Here is a 20,460-nt window from a genome sequence, read left to right on the forward strand (position 1 = left end):
GTCACTGAGTCATCAAGCAGCAAAGGAAGATTCTGACTCCAGATCCCTGCACCAGGGCTGGGATGGCTTTGTTCCCTGGGATAAAAAATGCAGAAGGGAGTTGAGAAGGAGCAAGGAAGCAAGATGTGGAGTTCTGTCTTATTATTCACACCAGGTTTCTGGTTTTGAAGTCTGTCAAATACACAAGAAGGGATCTCCAGGGCTTAGAAAACATGCTTCTGGAATTAATAGGGAGGTTCTCAGCTAGAGACACATATTGGGGGGGTCTTCAGGGAACAGATGGTTGGAGCCCAGGTGTAGAAGGTGTTCTAGGAGTAGAAGGAGTTCCAGGTGTAGAAGGAGTTTAAGAGAGAGACAGAGGTGCCTTTAATCCCTGCATGGATTTGGAAGCCTAAAGTCTCAAGTATTCAATCCCAGATTAACATCTACTTTGAGTGGACACACTGCATAATTCTGTCAATAATCAAGGCATGAAGGGGGAAGAAGATCTGAAAAGAAGGCGGTGACATTAATGGCTTCAGGAAAAGAGACCTGAGGTGATGGGGAGTCCTTGCCCTTTTGGTCTAAAAGGAAACAAAAATCCTCTATACGTAAGGGGCCAACCCAATTACTGTTTCCTTCTTTAAGCATCTTTTCTTTTTCCCCCTTCTGTATTTATTGCTCTTCGACCAGCATGGGAACCACGGCTCAGAGAAAGACATGGCACTTCCCGTTGGAGCTGGCAGTCTGGGGGGCAGGTGCACAGACAAACCAATTACCACATTGCAAAGCATGGAATGCTGTAGGTCTGCTGTCCACAGTAGTGTTCAACCAGGGGCAACCTGTGCCCAGAGGACAAGAGGAAATGTCTGGAGACATTTTTTTTGTTTTCTTTTATATACAGAGAAAGAGTGCAAGCAGGGGAGAGGGGCAGGGAGAGAGAGACAAAAAGTCCCAAGCAGGCTCCACACTCAGCATGGAACCCAACACTGGACTCAATCCCATGATCCTGGGATCATGACCTGAGTGGGAATCAAGAGACAGATGCTCAACTGACTGATACACGATGCGCTTCTGGAGACATTTTTATTGTTATAACTTGGAGTGGGACATTACTGACATCTAGTAAGTAGAGGCTACAGATGTGGCTAAACATCTTAAAACACATAGGATGGTCTCCCACAGCAAAGTATTATCTGGTCCTAATTATCACTAGTGTGGAGGTTGAGGAATCCTGCTGTAATGAAGGAGAGCCCACGAAGACCAGGGCAGAGGAAACCAAACACTCAAGGTTGCCTTGGAGGATCAGAACAACCCCACAAACATGGGAGCTGATCCAGAAGAAGGAATTTACCAGCAATGAGGCAATATCTGGTGTTAGTGGACATCTGCTTCTTACTGGGCAGTCTTTTCTTTTCACAGTCCTAGTCCATTATCAGCATTTATTAAGCACCTTGCAATGCATCCCCCTCCTGCTATGGAGAAGAGATATTCATGAGAAAGATCGTTTGTCCTTTTAAGTGTATAAAGAATACTAATTCTTGTCAAGCTTTCTTGTATACTTAATTACTGAAACCTTGTAGCAATCCTATGAAGCAGTTAGTACTAATCTTGCTTTGCAAAGTCAGGAACAGTTTATTGAGATTAAATGACACTCTTCAGACCACAAAGTGGCAGAGCTGCTCTGAATGCCTCTCTCATGCTCCCCTAGCCTCTGCATGACAGCACCCTACATAATGTGTGCTATCTTTGCATGATACGGTACATGGTGCTGGTCATTTCCAAAACGTGACATATTCAAATTTGCTTTCCAGCTACCGTTAAGAACTGTAGAATGCTTCTTGGTTAAAATTAGATGACTGACAGACTCCTGGGTGGCTCAGTCAGTTGAGGGTCCCACTCTTGATTTTAGTTCAGGTCATGATCCCAGGGTCATAGGATCGATCCCCGCATGTGCTCCTTGCTGAACACGGAGATAGCCTGAGATTCTTTCTGTCTCTCTCTGCCCCTCTCCTGTGTGGCACGTGCATGCACACATGCTCTCTCTCTCTCTCTCTCTCTCAAGTGAAAAAATAAAGTTAAAAAAATTAGATGACTGACAGTTAAAATAAAACCTCCAGGACCTAAACAACTGAGATAAGATAAATAAAACTGTATGATTTATAATCGTGTCAATCAAGACATGAGATTTAAAAAAACACTTTTTTAATGTTTATTTATTTTTGAGAGCGAGAGAGCCAGATGTGGGGCTCGAACTCACCAGCCATGAGATCATGACCTGAGCCAAAGTCAGATGCTCAACCGACTGAACCACGCAGGTGTGCCAAGACATGAGATTTCTTTCATCAAAGAAAGATTTATAGTCAAAAGTAGTTTGGGGGCTTGTTGCACATTTCATTTGTTCTACTTTTTGAAAATTGATAAAGCATTTAGAGCAATTCTTGGTTGACTAGAACATCCAAGAAACCAAAACACTTATTTTTGGCCATTCTTTTTTTTTTTTTTTTTTTTTTTTTTTTTTGGCATTCTTGACAAATGCTTAATGCACTGGAAAGCAGAATACTATTTATTAGTAACTCTTAAGTGTCAATATGAGCCATTTTTATAAAGCAGTTTTTACCCTTCTTTTTTAAAAAAAAAATTTTTTTTTTCAACGTTTATTTATTGTTGGGACAGAGAGAGACAGAGCATGAACAGGGGAGGGGCAGAGAGAGAGGGAGACACAGAATTGGAAACAGGCTCCAGGCTCTGAGCCATCAGCCCAGAGCCCGACGCGGGGCTTGAACTCACGGACCTCGAGATCGTGACCTGGCTGAAGTCGGACGCTTAACCGACTGCGCCACCCAGGCGCCCCAACCCTTCTTAAGTTATGGGTATTAACAAAGAACTGAGTGGAGACCCTGTGGCTTCCTTACAACAATGGAAGCCCATGGAATGAAACCAGCCCATGGAATATTGAACTTTTGTCCCTTACTTAATACAACTGACCTGGAAATTTTACTCAGAAATTTTTAAATTTTGGGGGCGCCTGGGTGGCTCAGTTAAACGTCCAACTTCAGATCAGGTCATGATCTTGTGGTTTGTGGGTTCGAGCCCTGTGTCAGGCTCTGTGCTACAACTCGGAGCCTGGAGCCTGCTTCAGATTCTGTCTCTGTCTCTCTCTCTCTCTCTGTCCCTCCCCCCTCATGCTCTGTCTCTCCATCTCTCAAAAATAAGTAAACATTTAAAAAATTTTTTTAATAAATTTTTAAATTTTTGAGATCTGAAAATCAGTAAATCATCAGAATCAACTGATGGTACTAAAATCTGGCTTGTTGAGCTTCTATGTGTAAAATTAATGGTTTCTTACAACTCTGAAGAACTATAGCATTGTTTTCCCCTATCATGTTAAAAAATCTTTGGTTGGGGCGCCTGGGTGGCTCAGTCCGTTGAGTGTCCGACTTCAGCTCAGGTCATGATCTCACGGTCCGTGAGTTCGAGCCCTGCGTTGGGCTCTGGGCTGATGGCTCAGAACCTGGAGCCTGCTTCCGATTCTGTGTCTCCCTCTCTCTCTGCCCCTCCCCCGTTCATGCTCTGTCTCTGTCTCAAAAATAAATAAACGTTAAAATTAAAAAAAAAAAAATCTTTGGTTGGAGAGCCCTGGGATCCATATTAACACTGTATACTACTTTCAAGTTTATAACAACTTTTGCCCTCAATTTATTTTTTATTTTTTATTTGAGAGAGAGAGTGTGAGTGGGGGAGGGGGGAGAGGGAGGAAGGGAGAGACACAGAGAGACAGAATTCCAAACAGGCTCCATGCTCAGTGCAGAGCTGGATGCAGGGCTAGATCCCACGACCCTGGGATCATGACTCGAGCCAAAATCAAGAGTCAGACACTCAACCAACTAAGCCACTCAAGCGCCCCTCAATTTTTTTTTCTTATATAATGATAGAGTTGTGGGCTGAGGGAGGTAACATACTGTCAAAGAGCAAAAGTTCTAGGGACTAACCCCTTACCTGGAAAGCAACCAAGGGTAAGTTCCTTCATTTTTCTAGACTCTTCTTAGATGGAGAATTGTTGCCTCACAGGGCGCAGTGAGAATCAAATGAGAAGGCATGAACAAAGTACCTAGCAAAGTACACAGAGTACACACTAACAAACGTTAGGCATATCCTTCACAGAAAGATGAAATTCAAGTTCTAAAGTAATACCTATGTCACACAGTCCTTTACATTGGAAAAGCCTACCTTTCACAAGAGTCCTAGGCAAGGGAGTTGGCTTGGTGTCCTACAGTTCCTGGTCCTAGTTCTCTTCTGCAGGCTCTGTGTCTTACCCTAAAGGTACAGACACCGAAATAGCTATCCTCCTTGTCATTATTCCCAGTGTGTATCTTGACTGCCCTTCTCAAAATCCGCACTTGGCATTCTGGACAGGGCACAACAGTGGGAACAAGCCCTGGGCTCAGAAAAAGGAGCTGCCCCCCGCCCCAATCTGGTTCCTGCTTCTCCAAGCCTTGCTGCATGATTGAGTCCCAATTCTAAATCTTTGTTTCCTCATCTGTAAAATCAGAGGACTACCCAAATCCAACCATCTATAGTTTCAATCTAAAATTTATTCTGAAGTTATAATTTGTTGAGAGGCAGTGAGTGGAACTGCAATATACTAATATTTTCATATTGTATCTATTTTATTTTTATATGAAACATGTTTTATTTTATATTTATATCAATACATCTTTATCGGATGAATCATGCATTGTTGTTTTCAAAAAAATAAGTTCTGCTTGTCTTCTCCTTAAACATAATGATTAGTGTTAAAATTATTGCCATGTAGGGGTGCCTGGTTGGCTCACGGTGTAGAGCATGTGACTCTTGATCTTGCGGTTGTAGGTTTGAGCCCCACATTGGGTGTAGAGATTACTTAAAAATAAAATCTTTTAAAAAAAATGATTGCCATTTAGTGATACGCTGAGTGTCATGATTTAAATGGTTTTATAAAGGCACCCATACCTGCAGCAATTGATGTCATTCATATAAACTGCAATAAATATTTTTCAGTAAGGACATTCAAATGCTTTCTTTTTTCAGTCTTGGTAATTTTAGTGTTTATAACTGAATGATGTGTGTATTTTTAAGTATTATGATTATTTTAAAAATCTGGTATCTACTTACAGATATAAAAATTAATAGTCATCATTTCTGATGACAAGATTGAGAAAGCATGATTACCTAATTATGCCACTCAGTAAAAGAACCAATCATCTTAATCAGAAATAGAAAAGATAAAGATACGTGAATTTTTATTATAAAATACTATACATGAATGAAAACACACTAAGCAAGAAAACACATTATCACATCAACAGAAACCTAAGCAATGAGGCGTCTCACCCAGGGGACAGGTCCCATTTTCTCCACGGACAGATACAATACCTTTCTTGATAATTCTTTCTTGGGCTTATCAACTTTCTTTGGAAGCATCTACAGATAAATAATTTCCTAATGTTGTAGTTTAAGCACATTTCCTTTTTAATTGGTTTTTCCCTAAAGAGGGAGATATCTGATTCTTACACATTTGAAAACCATTAATATAAATAAGGCTTCTCATCTCCAGAATCCTTCCCCATTTTCCAACTTCTTCATCAAGACTTAATGCTCACCTAAAACTTCAACTCCTTCACTTCCCTCCCGATATGTAGATTGCTGAAGTGGACATATTCCCCAAGAGATCTCCACTAGTGGAGAGTATAATAAAGTTACTGAATTTTAAAACTGTATTCTCCTCTTTCCTGAGTGGAACTTGCCTTTCTCTCTTCCACTCCCATACTATTGATTATGAAAACTTTTGCCTGTGAAGCAGAAACTAACTACAAATTTTCAATGCTCTAACATATTGGATCGCCTCCCATTTTTGTGTCCTTTCCTACCGTCACAAAAGGACATAAAAAAGGACCTCCCAGAGAGAAAAAAAAAACACCAGAAGTGAGACAGGGCTCTACACCAGCCTCGTCGGTGTAAACCTTAGGTCCAGTTGCTCATGTATGACAATTTCAGGGGAAGATACTTATGGGTAAGGAAACTGTGTCATGATTTTTCATCTAGAATTCCCTCTACAGATTTGAGTCCCCATGACTCAACCAACTGCAAACAAACTTTGGGAAGCCATGTGGTCAAGTCTACATGACTGCACTCAAACTTAAAAGATACAGGTTTCCCATCCTTTTAAAAACCCTATCCAAACAGTAACATTCATTCTGCTACTAAGGAGTTATAGGAGTTATCCCAAAGGCCTTTAGTATGGCTATATTACTTTTATTATAAACACAAGAGGATTAGGAGACAGTCACAGACAGGTGATCCCTCATTCTTTCTTTTTAAGCATTCCAGCATCTTTTACCTAACACCTCTGTATAAGAAAGGCGTACTGCCACAAAATGATAGCGTTCCGGAGCATCCTAGGGGCCAAATCCTCTTAGAGTTGATAATTAAAGAAGGACCCTCTTCCACCTACTCACTTTAATAGCATTAAAGGATTACTGACGAAAGAGCTGTGTTGTATGACTGCCTCATCACAGTCAAAGGGATCAGGTTTAGAAATAGGTTCTCCAAGAGGGAGTGCCTGGGCTACTGCAGGGTTATCCATAAAAGGACCTGGCTTTCCAATGCTGCAGGTGAAGAAAAAGGAATACTGCCTTCGGACACAGTTCTAAAATAATGGTATTGTAATGCAAAGCGAACCTGTTTTATTGGAGAACATTCTAAGGTCATTATTTGTTGAGATTACATTTTTACCAGTTTCCTTCTTTCTTTCTTTCTTTCTTTTGGGGGGGGGCGGTTACTGTTGTTGAAAAAAATATTTCAGTGCTCATCACCCAGAGTAGCTTTTAAAGACCCAAGGTTTCCTTTCTGTACCAGAAAGCTGGTGCTCAGCAGGGGACAGACATTGGGCAGTGCTGCATCTGCGGGCCAGGTGGCTGGGGGGGGGGGGGGCACACAAGGTGAAGAGTTTAGAAGCCTTCTCTAATCACCTCCCCACATTCTCTCTACTGGTCTGAAAAGCCCATCAATTCCCCAGGGCCAGTCTTTATGGCTGACAATAACACGGTCTCCTTTAGTAACTCTAAAAGGAAACTGTGCAAGGGGCACCATTAGGGCAATTCTAGCCTCTCTGACAAACAGGAGCTTAGTCCAGGATAGCTCTTAGCTCTGTTGCAAGCAAACTGAGCAGCTAGTCTTTTCCTCAGAGATTTCATACCATTCACATGCGGGCCACACGGACATCTCTCCCCTGTCCATCTCAGCTTGAGTGCACAGGACTGGTCCCTAATGGGGCTCCTGTTCTACTTTGTTAGAGACCATTTCCCTTTCCTGGATGGGGTTGAGATGAGCCAACAGAATGGAAACCACAAAGCTCTTTCAGTACTTCAGATCTTCCCCACCCCCCTCACCCGACGACTGCATGTCAGTTGTGTAAATGCAGACACATACATGTAAGTGAAATAAAGAACACAGGATAACTGGATAACTCAAGTTTAAGACCTAACCCCTCACAAATACACAACTTTTCTCCAGGATATCAGTAAGATTTCAGAAAAAAGGGGGAGTTTCTTCCTCAACTAAAGGATAATTTTCTCAACCGAGCATTTTGCATTTCAAAGCATGGCCAAAGGGCAAAAGGTAGCCCCTAAAAATATGCCTGAAAATCCTTCTTGAAAGTTATTTATAATAATGGGAGATTACATAGCTATGAGTTGGTTGATGCTTAGACTCCTAGAAAAGGTTTTCAAAAAAGAAAGTGGCATGCATGATCACTGGTTGCAAGGCTGTAAGCCTTCTTTTACTCCAAGGGGAACATAATATAACTTTAAAATTAAAGAAGTACAAAGAAATTAACTTTTTTTCTCTTCTTTTTTTTTTTTTTTTTTTTTTTTTTTTGGACAATGAGCTTCTAATTAAGGGCGTTTTCTTCGGAGGGTTTTGGTGGAGCTGAAGGAACTGGAAGAATCGGAAGCAATCTTATTAAACAGCCTCCTCTAACAAAATGATCATAAACTTACTTTTATGGTGAGTGTTTAGCCAGGGTAGGGACCTAGCTTTATTTTGCATTACAATTATTTATTGGAGGAGCTTTGATTTGACAAAATAACACAACTGTTTTATGTAATAAGGTTAACAGAAGAAATGGTCTGCCAAATCCCCAATAATAAACTCTGTTTAGAATGTAAACAAACTCTGTTAGATTACTGGAAGAATAAACAGATTATAAAAATGGCCATAAAAAGCTGCTGAGTCCTCCCTGGGTCTTGGGGGGAATGGGTGTGTTTCTCAACTCACCTCCAGGACAAAGCGTCCCAGCAGAGAGCCCTGGCCCTCCTCTGTCCTTGGGGTGGCTCCAGGAGCCAAGAAATTAAAGTTCTATTATTTTGATCTCTGTAACTTACAATGCCCCCAAAGCACATGCATGGAACACCATGTTAACAATGCAAAACCCCTTTTCTAGATAAAGATTGCTTTTTGCGGGGCACCTGGGTGGCTCAGTTGGTTAAGCATCCAACTTGGGCTCAGGTCATGATCTTGAGCTTTGTGGGTTTGAGCCCCGCATCAGGCTCTGTGCTGACAGCCCAGAGCCTAGAACCTGCTTCGGATTCTGTATTTCCCTCTCTCTTTCCCACTTGTGCTTTTCCTTTGTCAAAAATAAATAAATACATTTTTAAAAACCATAAAAAAGACTGCTTTTTTTTCTGACTGCTTTCTTCTATATTTATATCCAAAAGATTGTATTAAAAATGACAGAATGGTTTTCTCGTGTTTCCATCAGTGGGTGAGATGCTGCGATAGAAATCCCTTTGCAAAAAAAAACAATAAGAAAATGTACTCCAAACACAAGCATTTGTGATATGTGAGAAAAAGCAAAAATAATCCTGAACTGTCTGATACACTAAAGCTTCTAACAAGAGGAAAAGAAAAAGACTCCGTCAGAAAACTTCAGGGGAGAGTTATCTGCCCCACCCCCACCCTGCCAAGTTCACTTCAGTGTGATGTGATCATCACTTCAAGTGTTAAGCTTGATAGGAAATGCCAAAATACCCGAAGATACATCTGGGAGACATGCTTTTCTTTCCTAAATCAAGAAAATTGCAAAGGAAAACCCTAAATGTCACAAGAGTTATTTCCTTTTTTATTAATTAAAAACTATAAAAACATAGGTAACAATATCGTGCAGCTTTTTGAAAAGTACGTTAACAAAATCTTTAGATGGCAAATGTTAATAAACAAAAAGAAATACATTCATAAAGGTAAAGTTATTTTATATAAAGCACTGATTAAAAAAACTAGTAATGTTCAGAAAGTACTTAAGAAGTGATTTCTTCTTTTTTTCGATTATTTGAATCGAACTACTTTGGGTCCATTGGCTCTTGCAAAGTTTTACTATTTATCAGAACTATTCAGAAAAATTTTAAAAGGGAAAAATAATCATTTGTACTCATAATAAAGACATTACTCAGCACTTTTTGATATTCATTTTTATCTCTATCCCAACCAAATGTGATTTACTAAAACGCTAAAAAATAAAACTGAGGACGCTTAGTGGGTTTCGAGCATGACAGCTCAGAATTTATCGATCAGTATCCTCAGAGAGACGCGGAAAACATTGTCTAGTTCTGATGAGTTCTGATGGCTATGGGGACCAGATTATTAGCCACTGCCAGGCGTTCAAGTGTTCAGCTGTCAATTTTATTAAGATGGCTTCATGGATGTTTCAAAACATCAAAATGAATAAGGCCAAGAAAAGACTGGATTATCTATTGTCATGCAATATTCCCATCTGGCTATGTTTTAGAATGCCAGCATGCCCAGACTCACCGCCTCAGTGTCTCACTCTCCTCAGCATGGCACTGCTGACTTCTTAGCAATCATAAAGAAGAAAATGTCTAAGTATACAGTGGCTCTTCCTCTGAATTAGTTAATACTTTCGGCTTGATAAGACCCTCCGATCAAAGAGCAGCTATACTACAGGCACCTAATAAACCACCCCCCCTCCCAGAACTACTGTCCTAATTCAACTTAATTTGACAATTCCACAATCTCCTGAGAGGAGTCATAAACACAATAGGACATCACACCTGGCCTTATGGGGTGCACACAATTCATCAGGTGAGGGTCTGCTTCCTGTCTGAGGTCAAGTGCCTTGAGGAGCCTGGCCACAGACGAAGAACTTAACAGTAGAAATATGATAGCGCAAACTCAGCAGCCTGAATAGCAGAAACATTCCTGCTTGGTGCATACTCCTTGCCCCTGCCCCAGGCAAGTGGTGGGGGACGTTGCCTGGGCACAGGGACGGGGGTACTTCTTGTGCGGAGACAGCCTTTCTTCAATCCACTGGTCTCCCAAAGGCAAGCGCACAGCTCTCCAACAATACAACTGAAGTAGGCTCTGTTTTTTGGTGACATCACTAGTGGTAACACCACTAATAGAAAAAAAAAAAAAAAATTCCCCTTCCATTCTCCACTTGATTCTTTCTGTTGTCCTGAAAGAGACATTAGGTCCATTTTTACTACTTACACCCCTGCGGTTTGGAGAGACAGAAGGGGGACAAGTCATTCTCAGGGCACTGGCCCGAGCTGCTGGCATGTGCAAAGCACCTTGCAAGTTCTGGAAAATGCATCCAACTCTCCCGAGAGAGGCACAGAAAGAGTCCACAGAAGAGGTGCATTCGAGGTGGATTAGAAGAATGAAGAGTGCTTCCCTCCTCGCTCCCCCAGCCCCTACAAAAATATCACCTTCAGGCGGAGCTAACAGTTGCCTCACCCAGAGCAGGTGTACAAAGCAAGGTCATCCTGGTGGAAGTCAAAGGAGAGAAAAGACCACACTGGGCAGTGTCCACTTAGAGCCACACACTCTGCAGGATCTTTAACTGACATGACCTTTTACAACCCGAATAACCCTTCTAAGGAGATCACGTCACATGCTATAGATAAGCAATGTGGGGCTCGGCAAGGTTGAGCGATTTAACCAAGATCACATAGCTTTTAGGTGGTAAAGCTGAAATTTTCCAGTGATTTTCAAGTTATCCCTAGCAATGGGATTCTCCCCCCCCGCCCCAAATCTCACTTATATCATAAATAGCTCAGATAATCAAAAGCTGGCTATATATTTTTAAAATATCTCTGAAGGAGAGTCACTTGGGCCAGGGAGCCAGACGGCAGTGGTTTCCAGAATGAATGTTCAGAGAGAGCACAGATCAGAGATGGAATCCCACCCAGAGAAACTCCGGGCAGGTCAGTTAGCCAGCCTTTCAGACGATAACCTTTAGTTAGCAATTCCCCAAATCCTATCAGGTCAACCATAGAAAACTAAAGAATAAAAACCAAATAAACCCTCCTGGCCCCTACTTAAATTTTACAAAGACACTCTGACTCTTTCCACAAGCTGCCTTTCAGGTGCGCACCTCAACAGAAGGAAAAGGCTACCTCCCGTTATCTAGGTGTAATATCGCGTGATGATGTTTGTCTGGCAGCTTTGTGACTGCCACTCAATGGACAGCAGTTACCACAGGAAGACGGCTAACATCCTGAGAGCACTGTGCTTGGGGAAAAGTTAGTGGAGCTGCCAGCACAGTAACCCAGGGCAGAGAGCAGTTCTTCACGCAACCTCAGTGACCAGCCACACTGGTCCAAGGGCAGGTCGACTTCCACCAATACTCATAAAAGTCCTCTCCGAAAATGGGAGACAGCTCAGCTCCTCTCCTCAAGGGTTATCTTCAGAGATCGTTCACTAAAAGGCAGATTTTTTTCTTCCATTCTTTTCTTTTCTTTTCTTTTTTTTTTTTTGTTAGGGGCAAGAAAGAAGATGGATGGATCAGCGAACACAGCAAGGGGTACCTGGCACTGCGCCATTGATGAAGGTCTTACATAACAGATGGACACTTAGGCCGGAATGGATAAAACCATTGCCAACATCCCTTTTCTAAGCATTCAAATAAGAAGTGGAAAAGTACCAAAGGAGATACTAAAGGCTCTCGCTGTCACCAGAGACGCTGAGCAGCACGGTGCTAGCTTCCAAAGGACTCAAAGTCCAGAGAGTTGTTTCATACTTTTCAGTCATAACCTAAGAAAGTACTGGAGACATAATAAGCATTAGTAAGTGCTCTGATAACTTCGTCTCATACATAAGACTATTCCTGAATCTTAGATATTTTAATATAACGACAAATATAAAAAATGAGAAGACTGCATTAGAAGACTTGAGAAAATGTAAAGGAAACGTAGTTAATCAACCTCTAATTTGACAAAGATGATTTTTGATTTTTGCACATTAGTGTCACATACTGTTGGTGACTCTCCACTCTTTTTTCCTTTAGGAAAATACGAACAAGGACGTGATGCTCCCTCAGGGTCCACCACCAGATAGTGAATGGACTAAACTAAGCTCCCAAATGGAGAGGCTAAAAGTAACCTCTAATAACAGGTGTCTTTTCTCTTCCATTTTAATGAGCTAAAAATGCATTAGTAATAAGAGCCAGCATAATCCTGAGTCTTCAGCTAGATGTTCAAGCAAGTATCTTGAATTACATAATTTTTTATAGTGTCCTGGAACATAAAATAGCTTAAGCTCCTATTTGTGGTTTCAAAAACATCTATCGCAAAATTAATATATGACAGGCTTTAAAATATATGCTTTATTAATTTAGAAGTATATGCAAATGCTTTAAAAAGAATAAAGACCTAGTCAAATAGAAGGCAGCAGTGGAGTTGATAAGAGAATAGATTGGTAGTCAGCGCAATAATGAAACTGACCTTCAGATGTGCTACTCAATCCTTATTTTATTGTGAAGAAGTTAACTCGTGCATCTATTCTGTTCTAATTCAATACCAACAACTATGACATGAAATTCAAAAGGAAAACGCTCAGTAATTTCTAATCCCATTTCACCCAAAAGTTTGAAGGCTATGCTACATCTGGGAGATTAAATTGGAGAAACAAATTGAACCCAGATCTTCAGAAAGTGTTCACCAAGGGACATTTGCAAGCAAAGCTTTACTGCTAATATCATGTACCTTTCATCACTGATATCACAGCCCTGGCTTTCCTTCTACCTCTAGGGCCACTACTTCTTGGTATGTTCTCTAACCACCTCTAAACATAGAAATCCCCAAAGCATGATCCTTCTTTGGATCAAAGTCACCTTCTTTGAAGCTCAGAATCTATTCACTCCATGACTTATTACCAATGACATGCTCATTAACTCTCAAATTTATGCTTCCATTCTAAATTTCACATGTGAGCTCCAGACCCATCAGTCCAAACGTCCACTTGCTCTTTTCCCTGGGATGCCTCATGGGTGTCTCAACCGTAATGAGTCCAAAAGTGAACTCATGAACCAAAGTTAGGAAAAGTCTTCCTCACCTATGAGGTGAGGAAAAGTCTTCCTCACCTATGAGGTGAGGAAAAGTCTTCCTCACCATCCATCTACTCAGTCATGCTAAAATCCTGACATTTCCTGGACCACAACTTCCCACGTCCTGTCAGTTACCAGTGTTGGCTGATGCTATCTTCAGAACCTGTCCTCACTCTGTCCAGAAATCTCCAACATCACTTCTGCCACCCAGTCTAAGGCTCTGTTGTTTCTTCCTCCATACATTCTTGCCTCCTCCAACACCTTCACCACAAAACAGCCCAAATGGTGTCTAAATGTAAAGCAGTTCATGCATTTCCTCTTTCTTTCAAAGCCTGCTCTTTGGAAGCCAAGTATCCAGCCCTTATGATTTTCCATACAGCACTTCATGATGGCTTTTGCCCAGGTTATAACCTCTCCTTCCACCTTCTCTCCCCTGCTGTGGTCCAGTAACAGGGCTTTCTTTCTGTTCCTTAAAAACATCAAATTCTTTCTCTCCTCCACCTTCATGCACTGTTTCTCTCTCTGGCAAGGCTTCTCTGGACAAGTTCCTCTTGTCTCTAGTCCCATCTTACAAGGTGAATGTTTCCCAGGAAACCCACTGACTCATGACCCTCTCCTCCTAGCTCCCTGTATGTTTTCGTGACACTACTCACACTTATCGGCACATCACTATTTAGGATGTAATTTTTTGTGCCCCACTACCAGATGACGATAAGCTCCCTGTCCAGATTTTCTCCCGCACAAGACATAGTCAGTGGCTAGAACATAGTAGGTGCTCTGTATCTGTTGACCAAACAATGCTGATATTTAAGAAAGTTTTCTGGGTATGCCCCAACTCTCCGACCCTGACAGCCCTAGTAAATATTAGATGGCTAATTTCAGTCCAAATTTCACAGATTTTCTGCTCCTTAACATGCATGTGTCACCCAGGGGCCAAGATGAGGAGGAGACAGACCTGGATTTTAATCTGGTCTCTGCACCTGTGCTTAGTAGGCAGACTTATAAAAAAGTGAACTGCTTTTCCAGACCTCAGATTTCTCACTGTTGTATGAAAAAAACTCCTCACAGCTCTCACACTCTCCATCTGTGAATACACAGTGTTTTCAATCCACAATAAAATTCTGTACACATCCAAAATAAAACATCCCCTATGGGCTTTAGAATCCTCTGGTTATTCTTGCTTCAAGGTCTTTATCAATCTCACTTTCTTTTGATCCCATGATTTCTGAGGACCTTGAATTACAATTCAGACCCATCAGGCAGGGTCTCCAGATGGTGAACGCAGACACCTAGGCCTCCACTCACTGCATATTTCCTTTGGGGACTAGTAATGATGGTGAGGGCTGGGCCCAGCAAAGCCCCCGCTGCAGGTTAGGACTGGCAGATGCTTCCCAAGTCTCTCAGATTGAAATCCGAAGTTCCTTCGTGGTCCCACGGCCCTCCAGTATCCTCTGCTTTGTTCTCCTCGCGCTGGCCTCCTTGCTATTCAAACACTCCAAAGCAGCTCCCACTTGGGAGGCTGCCTGTGCATCGCCTTGTGCTTCCTGTTCCCCCGCCTGGCGCTCTCCTCCCCCAGACATTCAAACGACTACTTTCCTCCCTTCATTCAGGTGTCTGCTTCAAATGCCAGAGGACTTCTCCGTGACGATGCTACACGAGTCCCCATCCCAACTGTTCTCTGTCTGTGGGCCCTGCTTAACTTTTCTTATTCTCTGTCACAATAAATTATAGGTTATTGTCTGTCTCTTCCAACTGGAACGTAGGAGTCCTAAGGAGAGGAGCTTTGTTTCCTGTTAGATATCCAGGGCCTAAAACAGTACATTGTACGCACTCAGAAAATAGGTACTGAATGAATGAATAAAGGAATGAATGAGCGGTGCTCTACAAGAAATCAAGAGGACAGCGGGACTGAAGGTCTCCCATCTACAGCTACAGGGGTCTGTAAAGGTCAGAAAGGAGCAGTGTGATGAGAAAGAGCTTAGGTTGCTGGACCCCAAGGCAGGAGAGCCAATAGGCACCTCCCCCCAAATTGTTACCCACCCCCCACTGAAGAAGAGCGAGCTTGGTTCATGGGGTGGCAGGTGGGGGTGAGTCCCAGGGGCTGCCAGTCAGCAGGTCTCCTGCCAAATTAGCAATGAACTTCTGACAGCTGTGGGAGAACAGCAATCCCCAGGGCAGTACCAGTGGAAGTGAGAGTTAGCCTGCAGGTGGCCCTGTTGCCCGGAGATGGATGGCATGTGCTATCTTTGTCATCTTTTTGTAATTTGTCTTTTAAAAATCACTTAACCAAATTCTGAATTTAAGGCATCTGTGAATTAGTGCACAGTCTCACTCACGATCACCCCTTTCCCGCAAACTTGGACTCAGGGAGACCCGTATATTATCTTCCAAAGCTGTTCCGCGCCCTCTAGTACTCAGCCTTACTGGCGCCCTCTAGACTGTGAACTCCTCCAGAGGAGCCCGTGTGCTCCATGGTGACTGGCACTTAGCCTGCTCTCAAAAAACGTCAGATGACTCAGTAAGTATATTTTGAACTAGATTTCCCCAAAGACACTGAGCTAAACACTCACTAACACACATCACTAATTACATGCTATTATTGTCTTCTATTCAACTATGCAGGCATTGGACTGAGTTAGTTCTGGACAGAAATTAGTTTGAGAATTGGAAGACTCACAAAATAAATAAGGAATCGCCACGTGTCAAGTAAGGTGTGATAAGAACACCGTGTGGACCTTGCAGAAATTTCTGCATATACACCACAGGGGGGAAAGCATGTAAAGAAGATAATTATATCTGTGTATTATATTTTTATTTTCAATATTGCATTTTAGCACTGAATATAATTTTTAAATATTATCAATATTCAGAGTAAAATTAACACTTTACATATTTTCTTTTCTTTTTAAGTCTATTTATTTTGAGAGAGAGAGCATGAGCAGGGGAGGAACAGACAGAGGAGACAGAGGATGCTTATCCGACTGAGCCACCCAGGCGCCCCGTGCACTTTAAATATTTCCGAAGGAATGATTTAGTCTTTTCCTAAAAAGTCTGTGTCTTCAATGTGATTTTATATCTCACAGTAATATTTCTCCCTGACATCAGAGAAGAGCGAATATAATTAACTCAGCCAACATTTCCTGAATGCACACAATATATAAGTCACTATGCCACACACAGTTAAAAAATACAAGTTTCACATAACAAAAAAAATGTGCACTGGACTAAGGTGTTTATGTTCTACTGAGAGAGCTATATTTATATTAGTACTTAATATTTTATTTATATTAAACACTCTTTGAAGGTGGATATACTATATACGGAATGTCTTCAGCCATGCAATGATGTATGGTACATCTTGGGTTTCTAACATGAATGTTGTTTTTGCTCCCAACCCCTTACTTTTAATAAACGATCTCAAACATCATGCTCCAAAAGAAAAACCTTCTAATAGCTTCCAAGTACCCTGAGGATAAAGCCTTCCCTCCCCCCAGTATGCAAGGCTGGCTCTTATTATCTTGCGGGTCTCAGCCCAAAAGCCTCAAACACAGAGGTGTCTTTCCTGATCATCTGACCTGCAAAACCCAGGCGCTCTGTTACATCAGACTCCATAGCACTTTCCACACCTGAACCTGCTTTGTTTGTCTCCATCTAGAATGTACCCTCACCACAACCTTGGTTTTGATCCCTCCCCTATCCCCAGCTGCCAGGAAGTATTTATGGAATTAATTATTAATTATTAATTAATTATTACAGAGCTTGAGTTGACTATCCTATCCATCCATGTCTTATCAGGAACCAAACAATAAAAGTATGGGTCATGATTTCCCATGTGGTTTTTTACAATATCATTGTATACGATGCGCCTCACATTTGGCAAAATGGGTCATAAGTATAATTTAGCAGCAACTCCTGAATGAAGCTCACTAAATCATGGTTTGGTGAGTAAATGAATGAAAATAATTATGGTCAAAATAACTGACTGAGATCCATAAAAAAAATGGAGTTATAATGCTATAATGTTCTTCTTCGACTTTTAGAAGAAAACCAAAATTATTTTATTTTAATTGTGTATTATTTTCATAGAAAAATAGCAGTTGTGGAAAGGTTGAAAATGGTACTCAACACCCACCTCAAATTGACTACTCTAGTAAGCTTAACAGTTCTCTTGCAGTCTCAGGCAATGTTTTTGAACAAAACCCCGTACCGAGGTCTAACGAGGATGCAAGTTCCTCCTTCTTATGGAACGAATCAATGTTCACAACTGCGCGAACTAGATACAATGATTGGGCTGGGTTTTTGTTTTTGTTTTGTTTTGTTTTTGAAAAGGGAGCAAAGTCAGAAGGTTCCGAATTCAAGATCTTTGGCTTATTCGAGAGGAATCGGTGTTTAACAGAGCAGATGTTCTCCAGGGGGAAATCTCAAGCGTTTTCATATTCTAGCTGGGACTTCACATACTGCGTACTGGCTCAACCAGGTCCAGGGTCACCTGCTGGGAACACGGCCATAAACAAAATAGGCACAAGCTTGCCCTCACTTGGCTTACACTCCCTCTGAACAGTGTAGGGACCGGGAACATAATAGTTACAACACCCCCCGGTTATGAGGACCTGGCCACGGAACTATGGAGGCAGAGGACAACCAGGTTCACTCTGCAAAGTGGGGCTCTGGCATTGCAGGTTCTCAACAGTGTGGTCTGAAAAGCACCCTCGCAGAGTGTGCATATTACTGATTTTAAAAAATTATTCACCGGCTAATCTTCTCTCTGTCTTGTGCCTCAATCTGTATAATCAGGAACATGGGTAAATAAAGTTTTAAAACTTGAATGGTTGATCGCAATAGTTTAACAGGTTACATGATCCAAGAGCAGTTTTGACAACAAAGAAACAAAGTCTGCAGTTAAAAAAACACTGTTACTCATTTCGAAATGGTAGCTTTTCTTATTTAAAAATAAATACATAGAACCCTAGTACAGGCATGAACAGGTGGTATTTCCATCCACTGTCAGTCACAAGCTCACCTATTCTGAAAATCAGTTTTGCATTTAGTATCAGGAGTCTTTAAGACATTCATACCTTTTGACCCAGGAATTAATCTCTTCCACAGATCTCGCTTAGAGAAGTAATCTGAAATTGAACAAAGATTTCATCAAAATGCCATTTATAATGCCAGATATTTGGAAATCACCTAAAGGTCCAATTTTAAGAGCAGTTAATAAATTGTGGTGTGTCCACACAATCAAATATTATGCAGACATGAATTAAGCTTGCCTAGAAGTCGGCAAATGTCTTGGACATAAGGTTAAGCAAAGAGAGCAGGTTGTAACATGTTATTAACTATGGAAACAATTCGTTAAAAATGAAGAAGAAAATGCCAAAATATGATGGGTGCTTTGGGGTCATAGGCAAATTTTCTCCCTGATTTTTTATACTTAATGCATTTTCCAAAGTTTTCGTTGGGAGCATCTGTTGCTTTTATGATTAGAAATAATAACATCTCTTAAGAAATGCTAAGTAACTCGACCGTATTACAAATACTGGCACAGGTGTGTTCACACAGCGGATCCGATATGTGGCTTGCCAAGTGAGCCCAAATTTGTGCCTCTCCTGTGCCTAAATCTCAGAGAGAGAACACTGAGATTCCTTGGATTCACCCTGCACTTCAGCCCAAAGATGCTGATTCTCAAAAAGGAAAATATTCCTTAGCAGCTGCCAACCTATTGGCACCTCTGTAATTAGCTTACTATTTGCAAAACAGCCTGCTCCTTCTCAGCATTCCCTTCATCGCAGGAGCCTCTAATATTCTTTACCGATTCTGGTTATCTCTGCCAGCTTTATTTCAATGTCCTGTAATCACTCATTTACTTCTGGCTCCATTAGATTATGAAATTCTTGAGACCCTTGTCATCCTGACACCCACAGAATCTAGCTGAGCCCCTAGTAAACAGTGGCATTTAATCAATGTTGTTAAACAAACCATTACAATATAGGAAGAAAATCCACTCAATAACCCCCAAGAGAAACATTCCCTAACAGGACCCTCTTGTAAGGGAAATCTTGGTTGGTGTATGGAATCAGAAACACATTGGGATATAATTTCCAGTTTATGAAAGAGCGGAGCCACTCCCGACATCCAGGAGCTGGCCTGGCGCTTACAACCAGGCCCCGATATGCTCCTGTCGATGGAAACAATTTCACAGAACGTCAACACCAGACAAGCCAGTCTGTGACCATGACGGTGCAGGACAGGAACAAGGCCATTCTGTAATCATATCTGAACACAAACAAAAACATGGATATTGTCCAAAATGACCAATATCCCTCTAATCTGGCTAATGAGTAACTGCTACTTCCTTGCCAATAATAGTATTAGCCTCTCTCGTCTTGTCTCCTTCTGATAAGATTTATTAAGATACAAAGTCATAGGATTATCCCTGCTTCAATCCAGAGCAAAGCCCTGCTTCTTTAAACCTTCTCCCAAATCACATAACACAAGCTCAAATCTTAAAATCTTATAATTAATTTCTCACACCCTCTTACTGAGACGCCCCGTATCTCCCTATGGTATACCTTCTCCCTTGCTGAAACAAGTTGCAAACCCAACCTGTTCAACCACGGGTAATTCCTGGTGGCCTCTGGCTGGAGAGCACTGATAAATTCTTAATCTTACCTGCAATACTCTCCTCTCATCTCTCTGTTCATACATAGTCATCAGAACTCACTTCCTCCCAGATGCCTCCCTGGATTGGCCTTCTAGGTTTTAGATGGTCCCATTCCTTTTAGTCTCCGTAACATTTGTGTTTAACTGCTACTATTAAGTTTGTATTTCAAAATACTAGCTAACACTGTGGTCTTGATTTCTCTCTGAAAAAATCCTTCTAACTCTAAAATCATATTATTCTATTGTGTTGCTTTAAAAGTTTTATGCATGGTTGTTTTACCTCTGCAGTTCTCACATGTGGGCCTAAAACATATTTTTATATGCCTTCACATTCCCTTTCCAGTTATCATAGATAGATAGATAGATACATACATACATACATACATACACAAAGTCCACTGCACTTAAGATCTACAGTCACGTGTCTAAGCAGTTAAAAG

General features: G+C 41.4%; 1 protein-coding gene across 4 annotated transcripts in view; it reads right to left on the minus strand.

The window, feature by feature from the left end:
- The window catches only part of TMEM200A (transmembrane protein 200A), a 74,812-nt gene that overhangs the window by 47,932 nt on the left and 6,420 nt on the right, over positions 1–20,460 (minus strand). For 2 of the 4 annotated variants that reach the window (XM_040449222.1, XM_040449223.1), the window contains one exon: positions 18,436–18,486. The exons of the other annotated variants lie outside the window; for them this stretch is intronic. The gene's annotated coding sequence lies outside the window, so the exon portion shown is untranslated. The remainder of the gene's footprint in view (positions 1–18,435; positions 18,487–20,460) is intronic. 4 annotated transcript variants of the gene reach the window in all.

The sequence above is a fragment of the Herpailurus yagouaroundi genome, unplaced genomic scaffold, assembly GCF_014898765.1.
Source record: "Herpailurus yagouaroundi ecotype Mexico unplaced genomic scaffold, PumYag 198, whole genome shotgun sequence".
Taxonomy (NCBI): Eukaryota; Metazoa; Chordata; class Mammalia; order Carnivora; family Felidae; genus Herpailurus; species Herpailurus yagouaroundi.